The 12,059-nt window shown below is 50.5% G+C and overlaps 1 protein-coding gene across 4 annotated transcripts in view; it reads right to left on the reverse strand.

The window, feature by feature from the left end:
- Positions 1–11,062, reverse strand: part of PPP6R2 (protein phosphatase 6 regulatory subunit 2) — a 64,489-nt gene extending 53,427 nt beyond the window's left edge. For all 4 annotated transcript variants that reach the window (XR_005719737.1, XR_005719736.1, XM_040233565.1 and 1 more), the window contains exon 1: positions 10,300–11,062. The gene's annotated coding sequence lies outside the window, so the exon portion shown is untranslated. The remainder of the gene's footprint in view (positions 1–10,299) is intronic.
- Positions 11,063–12,059: the final 997 nt, after the last annotated feature.

Raw genomic sequence — 12,059 nt, forward strand, 5'->3', positions numbered from 1 at the left:
CTGTTTTTGACACTTTCGCTTCCAGTGGAGATGGAACAGGGACCAGATTTACAAATGAAATGGTTCTCAGCACACTGGCTACCTGGCAGTGTGAACAGTGATCCCTCAAGGAGGGGAACAGAGGAACCCGTTAAATGCCCAGCTTCCTGCCTGACAAAGAGTTCTGGGTCACACACATGGACCAGGTGGGTCCATCAATCCCCGAGGGGAAGAAAGAGCGCTGGGAGTCCAGGGGGCAAGGCACGAGCACCGCCAAGCAGAGCACAGGGTGAGACAGAGGCACAGACAGCACCGAGGATGTGCCTGCTCCGGCCAGGTACTGCTCAGCCCGTGTGTGCGAGCACAGCAGCCAAGCCAAGAATCAGAGGAACCATCCTCCAAGTTCACATGGGGTCGAGAAGAGCTGCTCCTCCTCCCAGGCACAGTGGCTATTCCCTAAGTCCAGGGCAGTGCACAAAGTATTCAGAAGACTGCTGCTTCAGTGCTGGAGCAAATGAGACCTGGGCTCAACATTACTGTGGTCCCAGCTGACAAAGCCTAAAAGCCAGACCCACAGAGTCTAGCTTAGTTGGTAAAGAATCCGCCTGCAATGCAAGAGACCCTGGTTCGATTCCTGGGTTGGGAAGATCCACTGGAGAAGGGAACAGCTACCCACTCCAGTACTCTGGCCTGGAGAATTCCATGGACAGAGGAGCCTGGCAGGTTACCATCCATGGGGTTGCAAAGAATCGGACACAACTGAGTGACTTTCACTTCACTTCACTTCACAGAATTAAACTCCTTCCAAGTAATTCAACAACATTCCAGACAAAGGTCAAGAATATTTATAGAAAACAAAAATACCCAGCATCCAACAAGATAAAAGTCACAGTATCTTGACATCCAATCAAACTTGACCAGATATGCAAGGAAGTGGGAAAAACAAACCATGATCCACCCAGAAATGACAGACAGTAAAACTGACCGACAAGGACATTAGACAGTTGCTGTAACTGTATTCCATGTTCAAACACCTGGAGGGAAGACGAGACGTGTTAGAGACGAGGAAGATGTACAAGACCCAAAGAGAATCAGAGACATACTCTCAATCCAACAAAAGGCAGAGAGGGACGACAAGGGCCGCCGAGAGCACACTGTGGGCGGTGACCGCAGGACACGCCAGGGGGCCGGGCGCCGCCTCACTCTCAGCGCACCCCTACTCCCCCTGCCCACCTGCACTATTTCCTGACTCACTGCCAGCCTCTGCAGCGGACACCTCGGCACGCGGGCCTCTGCCTGAAACGCCCTCCCTCCACCTTCCTTACCTGGCAAATTCCTATCTGCCCCTCAAGTTCAAAATTCAAAGACAATCACTTTTATCAGGCTTTCTTGAGTCCTTCCTCAGCACTTTTACAAGAGAATGGACACACTATAATCTAGTTTTAAGTATTTTTTATTTATCTTCGATCATGAAAAAAAATTTAAAATATTAAAAAGTCCAGAAAAAAATACAAAAAATCCATGTACTGAGATCTAATAAACGTTAACTATTTGCTTACATATGGAGACAGTATTAATCGCTCAGTCCTGTCCGACCCTGGGTGACCCCATGGACTGCAGCCCACCAGGCTCCTCTGTCCATGGGATTCTCCAGGCAACAATACTGGAGTGGGATGCCGTTCCCTTCTCCAGGGGATAGCACCAACCCAGGGATCAAACCCGGGTCTCCCGCATTGTGGGTACATCCTTTACCGTCTGAGACACCATGGAAGACCAATGACACGTGCCACCGACTTAAAAAATGTTTCTAGGAGTTCCCTGGTGGCATGGAGGGTACGAATCTGCACCACAGAGAGCCGCCCCAGCACACAGATGAGACCAGCAGGCAGTGCCTGCCTGGACCTGCTCTCAGCACTGTGCTCCTGGGAGAACCAAAACCAACGGCGGCAGGCAGGCTCGAGCCTAGGCTGAGCCTGTCACTCTGGCTACACCGGGTCCCCGTCGCTGCGCACGGGCCCTCTCAAGCAGGAGTGAATGGGCGCTGCCCTCCAAGTGTGGTGCACAGGCTTCTCGGTGCGGTGGGATATCTCATCCAGGAGTGCGGGCTCTAGGGTGCAGGAGCTTCAGGACTTGTGGCACACGGGCTCAGGTGCCCCGAGGCATGTGTGACCTTAGTTCCCAGACCAGGAATCGAGCCTGGGCCCTCTGCATAGGCAGATGGACTCTTAACCACTGGGCCACCAGGAAAGCCTCTAGGCCGAGACTCTGGAAGGAAAAGTAATGTTAAACAGGCAGCTAAGAAGCAGTGCCAAATAGGCAGAAAAACTCCCCAACAGCACGAGGGTGGAAACCAGGGCAAAGAACAGAGCTGAGTCCAAACAAGAGCACAAAAGCCCTAACTTAAGGAGCACTGATGCGGGGTGACGCCTGCCCTAGGCAAAGCAGCAACAGGAGCCGGTGTCACGGGCACCTTCTTCCTAACGGCCGGCAGCCCGTGAGCCCAGGACGACTCAGTGCAGGCGGCAATCCGCCCCCAGCCCCAGGGCGCAAGTGAAGCTGCACAGGCCGCAATCGTGGCAGGACCAGCCCAAGGCCACGAGGTTACCGTCAGCTCTCAAACTGGAACCCAGGCGGTCTGAGAGCCAAGTCCATGTTCTCAGTCTCTACACGATCCCAGATTCCGGCCCAGATTCTAGTTGGTACGGGGGAAAGGCAGGCATCACAGGAGACACAGCAGGCCTGAGGCAGATGGAACGGAAGCAAAGGCCCAACCCAGGACTGGACGGTCCAGGGGGTCACCCAGCGAGCCCTCCGAGCAGAGCGCCCAGGGCCTTCACCGTGACGGGCTGGGGTCAGGCGGTGGCCATGAAGCACAACCTTCTGAGAGTGCTCAACACCAACAAGCTGCACCCTTTAAAAGAGTGGATCTCACAGGACAGGAATTACACCTTAATGAAAAAACACACACACTCAGTGGGCTGACAGGTAACAGTCAAGTTCCCAGAGGAGAGCAGACCAGAGGTGCTAAGGCCCCAGAAGCCACAGCTCGCCCCCCACAGAGAAGGCAGCTCTGCGGTGCCCCCCCGGGGAGAGGCTAGGGCGCTGGGCGAGAGCCCACAGGATTGAGCTCAGGAGTCAGAACGGCGCTGTGCTCAGCGACGGCTGCCACAAGGAACCTGCTGGAGCTCTATCTACTCCTTTTAAGTTACTGACCACAAACCTCATGTGCACAGAGAACACAGCCCGGCAAGGCTGCTTCCTCTTGGAGCGAGCTTGCCTTTTCTGAGATGACCGGGACAGGCGGTGGACAGACGTGAACTCTGCACAACCCCTCGCATCACAAAGCAAGTCTCCCTGCCCAGGACCCCCAGTCACCACAGGTGGGGAGGGATGGGGCGGGTCCGAATCTCAGCTCCGAGAGGCCCCACGGCCTCTGCTCTTGCCCCTGAGGAGCCCTGTGGCCAGTGCAAAGAAGCTCTTCCAGCCTCCCCAAGGATGACTGAACCCTGGAGAGCCCCGTCTCGCGAGGAGGCCTGGCTCCACACACAGAGCAGACAGGAGCCAGCGCCACCCAAACTGAGTTCAACCCACCAACTCAGGAAAAACAGCCATTTGATTCCTCGCAACCCTTCAACATCCTTACCCCCCTAATTCACAGAAAAAGCACACGGTCTCCAGTGGGAACCCTCCAGTCTTCGGCTCACCAAATCTGCAACCCCAATCACAGCCTCTGCCTCCCGTCATTACAGCACAGAAAGGGTCTTGCTCCCGCCAAGACAAACCACTGCACCCGCACGCTCAACCCTGCCCTTCACACCTTCTGGCCTGCCTGTCTCCCCCCGTTCACCGTGAACGCACAGCCATTGCACACCGCCGCCCCACAGACACCTCTCCGATCCTGCTCACAGCAACGCTCCCCCGAGGGACGCTGGCTCGCGCCGTCCCCTCCCATCCAGCTCCTGTGCCCACCACACCACCAGACTGTTTCCATGAAGGAAGTCCGTGGCCCCCCAGGACCACCCCCTGGCATCTCCCGGCCTAACACGGTGGAAGTAACACATGTCGTAGCCTCCCTGACACCACACCCTGCAGGGCCCTGCGGCCCCCGAGCTACTCTCTGTCAGCTCCCACTTCTGCTCAGTCCACCAGTGGGCACCTCCCAGCGTCAGTCCTGTCTCCCTCCTTGCCCTCTGCTGCACAAGTTTAAAAGTGCAGCTCTCTGAGTTCTGGTTCTAGAAAAACTGGAGCGGCTATATCACACTAATCTCCCTGCTGATAATAAGTATAAACTCTAAACATAACGTAAAAACACCTATTTGAATATACCAGAGACCACTCAAAAACATGCAGTAAGTGGAGGGAACCCAGTTACTGACAGAAAAGCGAACCCCACGAGCTCTACGCTGGAGAGCTCCTGACGCAGCGTCAACCACAGGAGGAGAGAGGCCCAATCTCAGGGCTACCAGGACGGCTGAAACTGAATGGGAAAATCAAAAAGAGAAGTGTGTGCGTGTGGCTCAGGCATGTCCAACTCTATGAGAGTCAGTCGTGTCCGACTGTGTGTGACCCCATGGACTATAGAGTCCATGGGATTCTCCAGGCCAGAATACTGGAGTGGGTAGCCGTTCCCTTCTCCAGGACACCTTCCCAACCCAGGGATCAAACCCAGGTCTCCCATATTACGAGCAGATTCTTTACCAACTAAGTCCAACTCTACGCAACCCCACAGACCTCAGCCCACTAGGTTTCTCTGTCTGTGGGATTTCCCAGGCAAGAATACTAGAGTGGGTTGCCGTTCTCTTCCCCAGGGCATCTTCCCAACCCAGCGATCGAACCAACACGTCCTGCATTTGCAGGCCAATTCTTCACCACTGAGCCACCAGGAAATCCCAAGATGAATAAGGTCTGAGGACTGGATGCAAGACATGGGGACTGCTGTTGATAACAAGGCACCGAGATCTGCTGAGACAGACCTTACGTGTTCTTCCCATGCACACGTACGTGTGTATGCATGTTAAGACAGTGGTGACTGTGACAGTTAACTGGATGGGGAGGATTCCTTCACAGCGTTTACATTTATCAAATCATCACAACATACTTTAAATACATTACATTTTTACTTGTCAATTACACCTTGATGAAGCTGGGGGGAGAAAAAAAACTAAGCAGAAAACAGCTAAGATAAAAGAGCTAAGCCAAGATTTGGCAGCTGTCCAGCACCGTGGAGACAGAATTCAGAGGTTAAATTTTGCTAAACTAGGTGGGTTTTCTATTAAAATCTCAGAAGGGCCATGCCTTAGGAGTAAAACCCATGATCCAGAGCTAAAAGTTATGCCCTAAAATTTAGAACAAAACCAAAACAGATCTACTCTAGAAAAGCTTCGACAGGATTAAGATCATCTTCCAGTCATTTAACAGCCTGCCCTAACAAACCTCAACACTCTTTAAGGAAAGACAACCTAAAACAAAGTCTCTAGTATACACTACCCACAATGTCCATTTTGCAATTAAAAAAAATTATTACACATGCAGAGAAGAAAAATGTTACCCATGATCAAGAGGAAAAACAAGTTACAGAAAGCAAAAATGGCCATATATTGAAACTGGAAGATGAAAACTTCAAACAAGTAATTATAAATATGTTGAAGGATTTTAGGAAAAGGGAACAGAAGGAATGACAGGTGGAGAATATTAGCAGAGAAATGCAAACTTGAAAGGAGAACCAAAAGGAAATTCTGGAACTGAAAAACTCAGTGAAAGTCGCTCAGTCCTGTCCGATTCTTTGCAACCCCACAGACTGTAACTTTCCAGGCTCCTCTGTCCATGGGATTCGCCAGATCAGAATACCAGAGTGGGCAGCCGTTCCCTTCTCCAGGGGATCTTCCCAACCCAGGGATCAAACCCAGGTCTCCCACAGTGCAGGCAGATTCTTTACTGTCTAAGCCACTAAGGAAGCCTGAAAAACACAGCATCTGAAATTAAAATGTCACTGGATGGAATTAATAACAGAATGGGCACAAAGAAGAAACGCAGTGAGCTTGATGACAGATGAAAAGAAAATATACAATGTAAACAAAGAGAGAAACAAATTCGAAAATACCAACACATTCAAAACCTGTGGGACGGTATCAAACAGTCTAAAACAGATACCACCAGAGTTCCCAAGAGAAAAAAGATTAGGAAGTAAAAGAAATATTTAAGAGGCAATGGCCAAAAAATTTCCAAAGGTGATTAAATACATCAACCCACAGATCCAAGAAGGATAAATACAGAAACATCACACCTAGAAAATAATACTCAAAGGGAAAAAAAGCTTTTAAGAATTTATTTAATAAAAATAAATACATATCTTAAACACAGAAGGAAAAAGGATATCAGGTAAACAGAAGTAAGAATGACAGCTGACTCCTCCTCAGAAACAACAGAGGCTGGAAGACAACGGAGTAAGGACTTCCCCGGCGGTCCAGTGGTTAAGACTTCACATTCCAATGCGAGGGTCAGGTTTGATCCCTGTTTGGGGGCGCTAAGATCCCGCATGCTTTGTGGACAAAAAACAAAACAGAAACCCATAAAACAGAAACAATATTGTAACAAATTCAATAAAGACTTTAAAAATGGTCCACGTTAAAAAAAAAATTAGAAAAAACCCACAATGGAATAATTTTTTCAAAGCACTTAAAGAAAAAAACTGTCAACCTGGAATTCTATATTCAGCAAAAATACCTCTCAAAGCTGAAGGGTAAGTAAAGACTTCTTCAGACCAACAAAAATGGAGTGATTCTGTCCCCAGCACACCCACAACATAAGAAATATTAAAGAAAGTGCTTTAAGCCAAAGGAAAATGATCCTTTATAGAAATCCAATCCACAGAAAGGAATGAAAAACTTCCCAACTCATTCTTTGGGACCAGTATTACACAGATATCAAAACAAAAAATATCATATGGGGAAAAAAGTCATACACAAATATCTCTCATGAATATAAGTATGATATATGCAAAAAAACCCTTAACAAAACACCAGTGAACAAAAATCCAGCCACCGTGGTTTTTTTTTTTTTGGCGGGGGGCCCATGCCTGGCGGCGTGCAGGATCTTAGTTTCTTAGTTCCTCAACCAGGGAATTCCCCCCATACCCCCACACTAAGGGCATTTATCCAGAAATGCAAAGTTACTTTAACATCTGAAAATTGATTAATACAACACATTACACTGATGGGGCTTCCCTGGTGGCTCAGATGGTAAAAGAACCTGCCTGCAATGTGGGAGACCCAGGTTTGATCCCTGGCTCGGAAAGATTCCCTGGAGAAGGGCATGGCGACCCACTCCAGTATTCTTGCCTGGAGAATTCCATGGACAGAGGAGCCTGGCGGGGTACAGTCCATAGGATCGCAAAGAGTGGGACTTGACTGAGCGACTAACACTTTTATTTTCATTACACTGATAAGATAAAGGACAGACACTAAATAATCATCCCAACAAATGTAGAAAAGGCACTGGACAGAATCCAACACCCTTTCATGGTAAAAACATCCCCTAAAACAAACTAGAGGGCAACCCCCTCAACCACTGAAGACCCGAGGGACCCACTATCACCACTTCCATTCCACATTATAGTAGAGGTCCTAGACGGTGCTACAAAGAAAAAGAAAAAGGCATAGTAATTGGAAAGGAAAAGAAAACTGCCTCTATTCTTATGCAGACAGAACGCAAGCCCACCATGAGCACTGCTGAATGAGCAGACCGGGAGGGGCTGCAGGGCGCACGGCCAGCACACATGGACCAGCTGTGCTTCTGCACAGGAGTAAGTGACTGAGAAATAATATAAAGGCATTTTACATAACGTCAAAACTATCAAATACTTACAAACATACTGAATGAAAAAAGTGATCTTTCACACCAAAAACTACAAAATGTTGCTGAGGAAAATTAAGGAAAATTTAAATAAATGGAGAGATGTACCATTTGCACAGAAGACTCAGTTAATAATTCAATTCTAAAATTGAGCTGGACTTCCCCAGTGGCTCAGTGGTGAAGAATTCTCCTGAATTGCAGGAGACTTGGGTTCGATCCCTCAGTTGGGAAGATCCCCTGGAGAAGGGAATGGCACCCCACCCCAGTATTCTTGCCTAGAGAAGCCCATGGACAGAAGAGCCTGGCAGGCTATAGTCCATGGGGCTGCAAAAGAGCTGGACACGACTTAGACTAAACACCACCGCCACCCATCTAAGAGATTCCATGTGATCCCAACCAAGCTCCCAGAAAAAATTCATGTCCAAATTGAAGAGCTTATTCTAAACCTGGCAAGACAATTTTGCAGAGGAATAAAGGTGAAAGTCTTATACGACCTGAGTTCCAAACTGACCGTAAAATCACAGCCCTTAAGACAGCATCGCGTAGGCACAGGATAAAAAACAGACCAATGGGACGTAATAGAAAGCCCAGAAATAAACCTGCATACATATATTCAATTAATTCATAACAAGGGTTCCAATGCAATTTAATGAAGACAGTCTTTTCAACAAAGGATAACAGAATGACTATCGAATTTATATGGGGGGAAAACGTACCCTTTTCCACTTCACACAAAAAAGACACAAGATGGATCATTCATAAAGGAGATCAGTATTTGCCTGGAGATGGAGGGGCAAAAAAGGTTGGCAGGAGGGATCCCAAAGGGACGTGAGGAAATTTGGGAAATGGTGGACACATTCACTATCTTGACTGTGGTTGATGATCTCACAGGTGCGTGCACATGTGAAAAGTCATCAGCTTTTACACTTTAAACACGTGCAGTTTAGGGACCTCCCTGGTGGCCCAGTGGTTGAGAATCTGCCTGGCAATGCAGGGGGCACAGGCTCCATCCCTGTGGACGAGCTAGCATCCCACATGCCACAGGGTGACCAAGCCCACTCACAGCACCACCACTGAGCCCACACGCGCTGCAGCCCACAGGGCGACCAGCAGAGCTCGTGTGCCGCAACTGAGGCCTGTCACAGCCAAACAGATAAATTTTTTCCAGAAAAAAAAGAGAATCAGGCAAACTACAAAGTAGGAAGAAACCTTAAGCCCTCATTTCCTCTCCTCCTCCCACTCCCTCACTGTGTATGTATCCACATCATAAAAGACTTACGACCAGAATTTAATTGCTAAAACTAAATTATAAAGACAATCCAGCAAAAAGCGAACAGAAGACTGGACACTTAACAAGAGAGACACAAGCGGTAGAAAAGCACATGAAAAGTCACTCACCACTGTTTTGCTTAATTTTATTTAGTTAGTTTTGGCTGTGCTGGGTCTTCCTTGCTACGTGGGCTTTTGTCTAGTTGCAGTAAGCAGGGACTACCCTAGCGCCTCACTGCGGCGGCTCCGCTTGCTGCAGAGTAGAGGCGCTACAGAGCGCGTAGGCTCAGAGGCGCAGCTCCCGGGCTCCACAGCGCAGGCGCTACAGAGCGCGTGGGCTCAGGCGCAGCTCCTGGGCTCCACAGCGCAGGCTCAATAGTTGTAGCGCACGGGCGTTGCTCCACAGCATGTGGGATCTTCCCTGATCAGGGATCAAACCTGTGTCTCCTGCACTGGCAGGGAGATTCTTTACCACTGACCCACTAGGGAAGCCCCACCGTCGTTACTAAAACCATAATGAAACACCACTACCACCTGAGTTTAAAAAAAAAAAAAAAACTGATAATATCAACTGTTGGTATGGATGTGGAGAAACTAGAACTCTCATACATTACTGACGGGAATATAAGATGGTACCAGTTTGGAAAACTTGCAGTTTCTAAAAAGATTAAACAAATCTATTCTATGACCTAGCAATTCCATTCCCACACATTTACCCCAAAGAAATAAAACATATATCCACAAAAGAATGTAAATAAACTTAGTGACTAGTTACAACAGCCAAAAGGTGAAACCAACCCAAATATCAATAAGAAAACTATTTTCACACAAAGGAATATTATTCAAATGAAAAGCACAACTACAGATAAAAGAGTGAAAATCATTATATTTCAAAAATATACTGAGCAAAAGAAGACAGACACAGAGACTTCTCTGGTGGTCCAAAGGCTAAGACTCCGCACCCCCAATGCGGGCAGCCTGGGCTCCATCCCTGGTCAGGGAACTGGAGCACGCGTGCCACGGCCGGGCTTGCACGCTGCAACAAAAGATCTTGCACACCTCAGCCAAGACCCAACACAGCCAAATAAGCCCACAGAGACGCGAAAGACTATACGTTATACTCTCTGGCTCCACTTATATGCTGCTGAAGGACCTGCAGAATTAGTCTAAAAAATAGAAATCAGAACCAGGAATTGTTACCTTTCAATTTTGAAGGATGGCTTTAACAACTGAAAAGGCACACAAAGACACTGCACTCCTCCCAGCATCTCGTCTCTCCTGCTATTGGCATGTTGACGGCGCTCCGCAGCTCGGCCCGCAGCCGGGGTCCCCCAGCACCCAGAGCCAGCAGACTACAGGGCAGAGACGACTGGGCGGCCAGCGTCCTGACCAAGGCTGCGTGTCTCTCCCCTTTACCCTGGCCAAACAGCGGCCTTGTCCAGGTTCCCGGAGGAGGTCCAGGATCTCTCCATGTGCTGCCCCCTCAGTCAGAAGGCTCTTCCTGCCTTCCAGGGTTTAGCTGACATTCAGTTCAGTCGCTCAGTCGTGTCCGACTCTTTGCGACCCCGTGAATCGCAGCACGCCAGGCCTCCCTGTCCATCACCAACTCCCGGAGTTCACTCAGACTCACGTCCATCGAGTCAGTGATGCCATCCAGCCATCTCATCCTCGGTCATCCCCTTCTCCTCCTGCCCCCAATCCCTCCCAGCATCAGAGTCTTTTCCAATAAGTCAACTCTTCACATGAGGTGGCCAAAGTACTGGAGCTTCAGCTTTAGCATCAGTCTTTAGAAAGACATTAGAGAAGCCAAAACAGAAGGTAAGCCAAAAAAGAAAGGGACACGAAGAAGAGGTGAACAGCTGAGAGTACCAGTGAGAACTCAGGCCCTGAGAAGCCAACGGCAGGGCAGAAAGAGGCCACCGCAGAAGGTGAGCGAGTGAAAGTCGCTCAGCCGTGTCCAACTCTTTACGACCGCATGGACTGTACAGTCCACGGAATTCTCCAGGCCAGAATACTGGAGGGGGTAGCATTCCCCTTCTCCAGGGGATTTTCCCCAGGGATCGAACCCAGGTCTCCTGCCTTGCAGGTGGATTCTTTACCAGCTGAGACACAGCGGAAGGGGGGAGATGACAGGTGGACAGAAGAGTGACAGGCTGGAGAAGGCCCTATGGACAAGGCAGGTGGGCACAGGGAGAGAACGGGGGCGGGGCAGAGTGAAATGCAGGAACTACGGAGAAGTGACAGACTGGACGAGCTGCTGGCGACAGGCCAGGGGGTCAGCAGCGAAGTGGGAGCAGTCAGGGACAAGTCTGTGGACGATGCAGCGCGTTAGGCTGTGAAGACACAAAGTGGAAGGGGGGCTGGATGGGCCTCAGTGATGGCGCGAGCACATTCACGGGGCCTGTGAAGTGCATAAGGGCCCGGCCAGGTGTGCAGGAGAGGTGGTGGGGGAAGAGACGCGGCAGCGAGAGAGAAGCCGCTCCGTCGTGTCCGACTCTCTGCGACCCGCGGCCTGTAGCCCACCAGGCTGCTCCGTGCACGGCATTCTCCAGGCAAGAGTACCAGAGTGGGCTGCCAGGAAGGAGTCAGCAGACGACAGACGGAGACAGGCGACTGGAGAAACGGGAAGGGCACAGGGAGGGAAGAGGAGGCAGCGAGTGCCGAAGGGCACAGGCGGCAGAGGGCTCCGGCAGGCGGGGCAGGCGGGGCGGGCACTGAGCGGGACTCAGACGGCCCCGGGCACCGACGGGGCGCCCGGCCGGCAAGCGGGGACCGGCCGCGGGGGCCCTGGCAGCACAGCGGCAGGAAGGACGGAGACGCGGAACCGCCTGACGAGGAGGAGAGGCTCCGGGGGGCGCCGGCTGCTGCCCGGCGCTCGGAGCAGCGGAGCGGGGGGCGCCGGCAGAACGGCCGGCGGCGGCGGACGCGCGGAGAGGACGCGGACGCGGCGCGCGCTAACG

Source organism: Oryx dammah, unplaced genomic scaffold, assembly GCF_014754425.2.
Source record: "Oryx dammah isolate SB20612 unplaced genomic scaffold, SCBI_Odam_1.1 HiC_scaffold_29, whole genome shotgun sequence".
Taxonomy (NCBI): Eukaryota; Metazoa; Chordata; class Mammalia; order Artiodactyla; family Bovidae; genus Oryx; species Oryx dammah.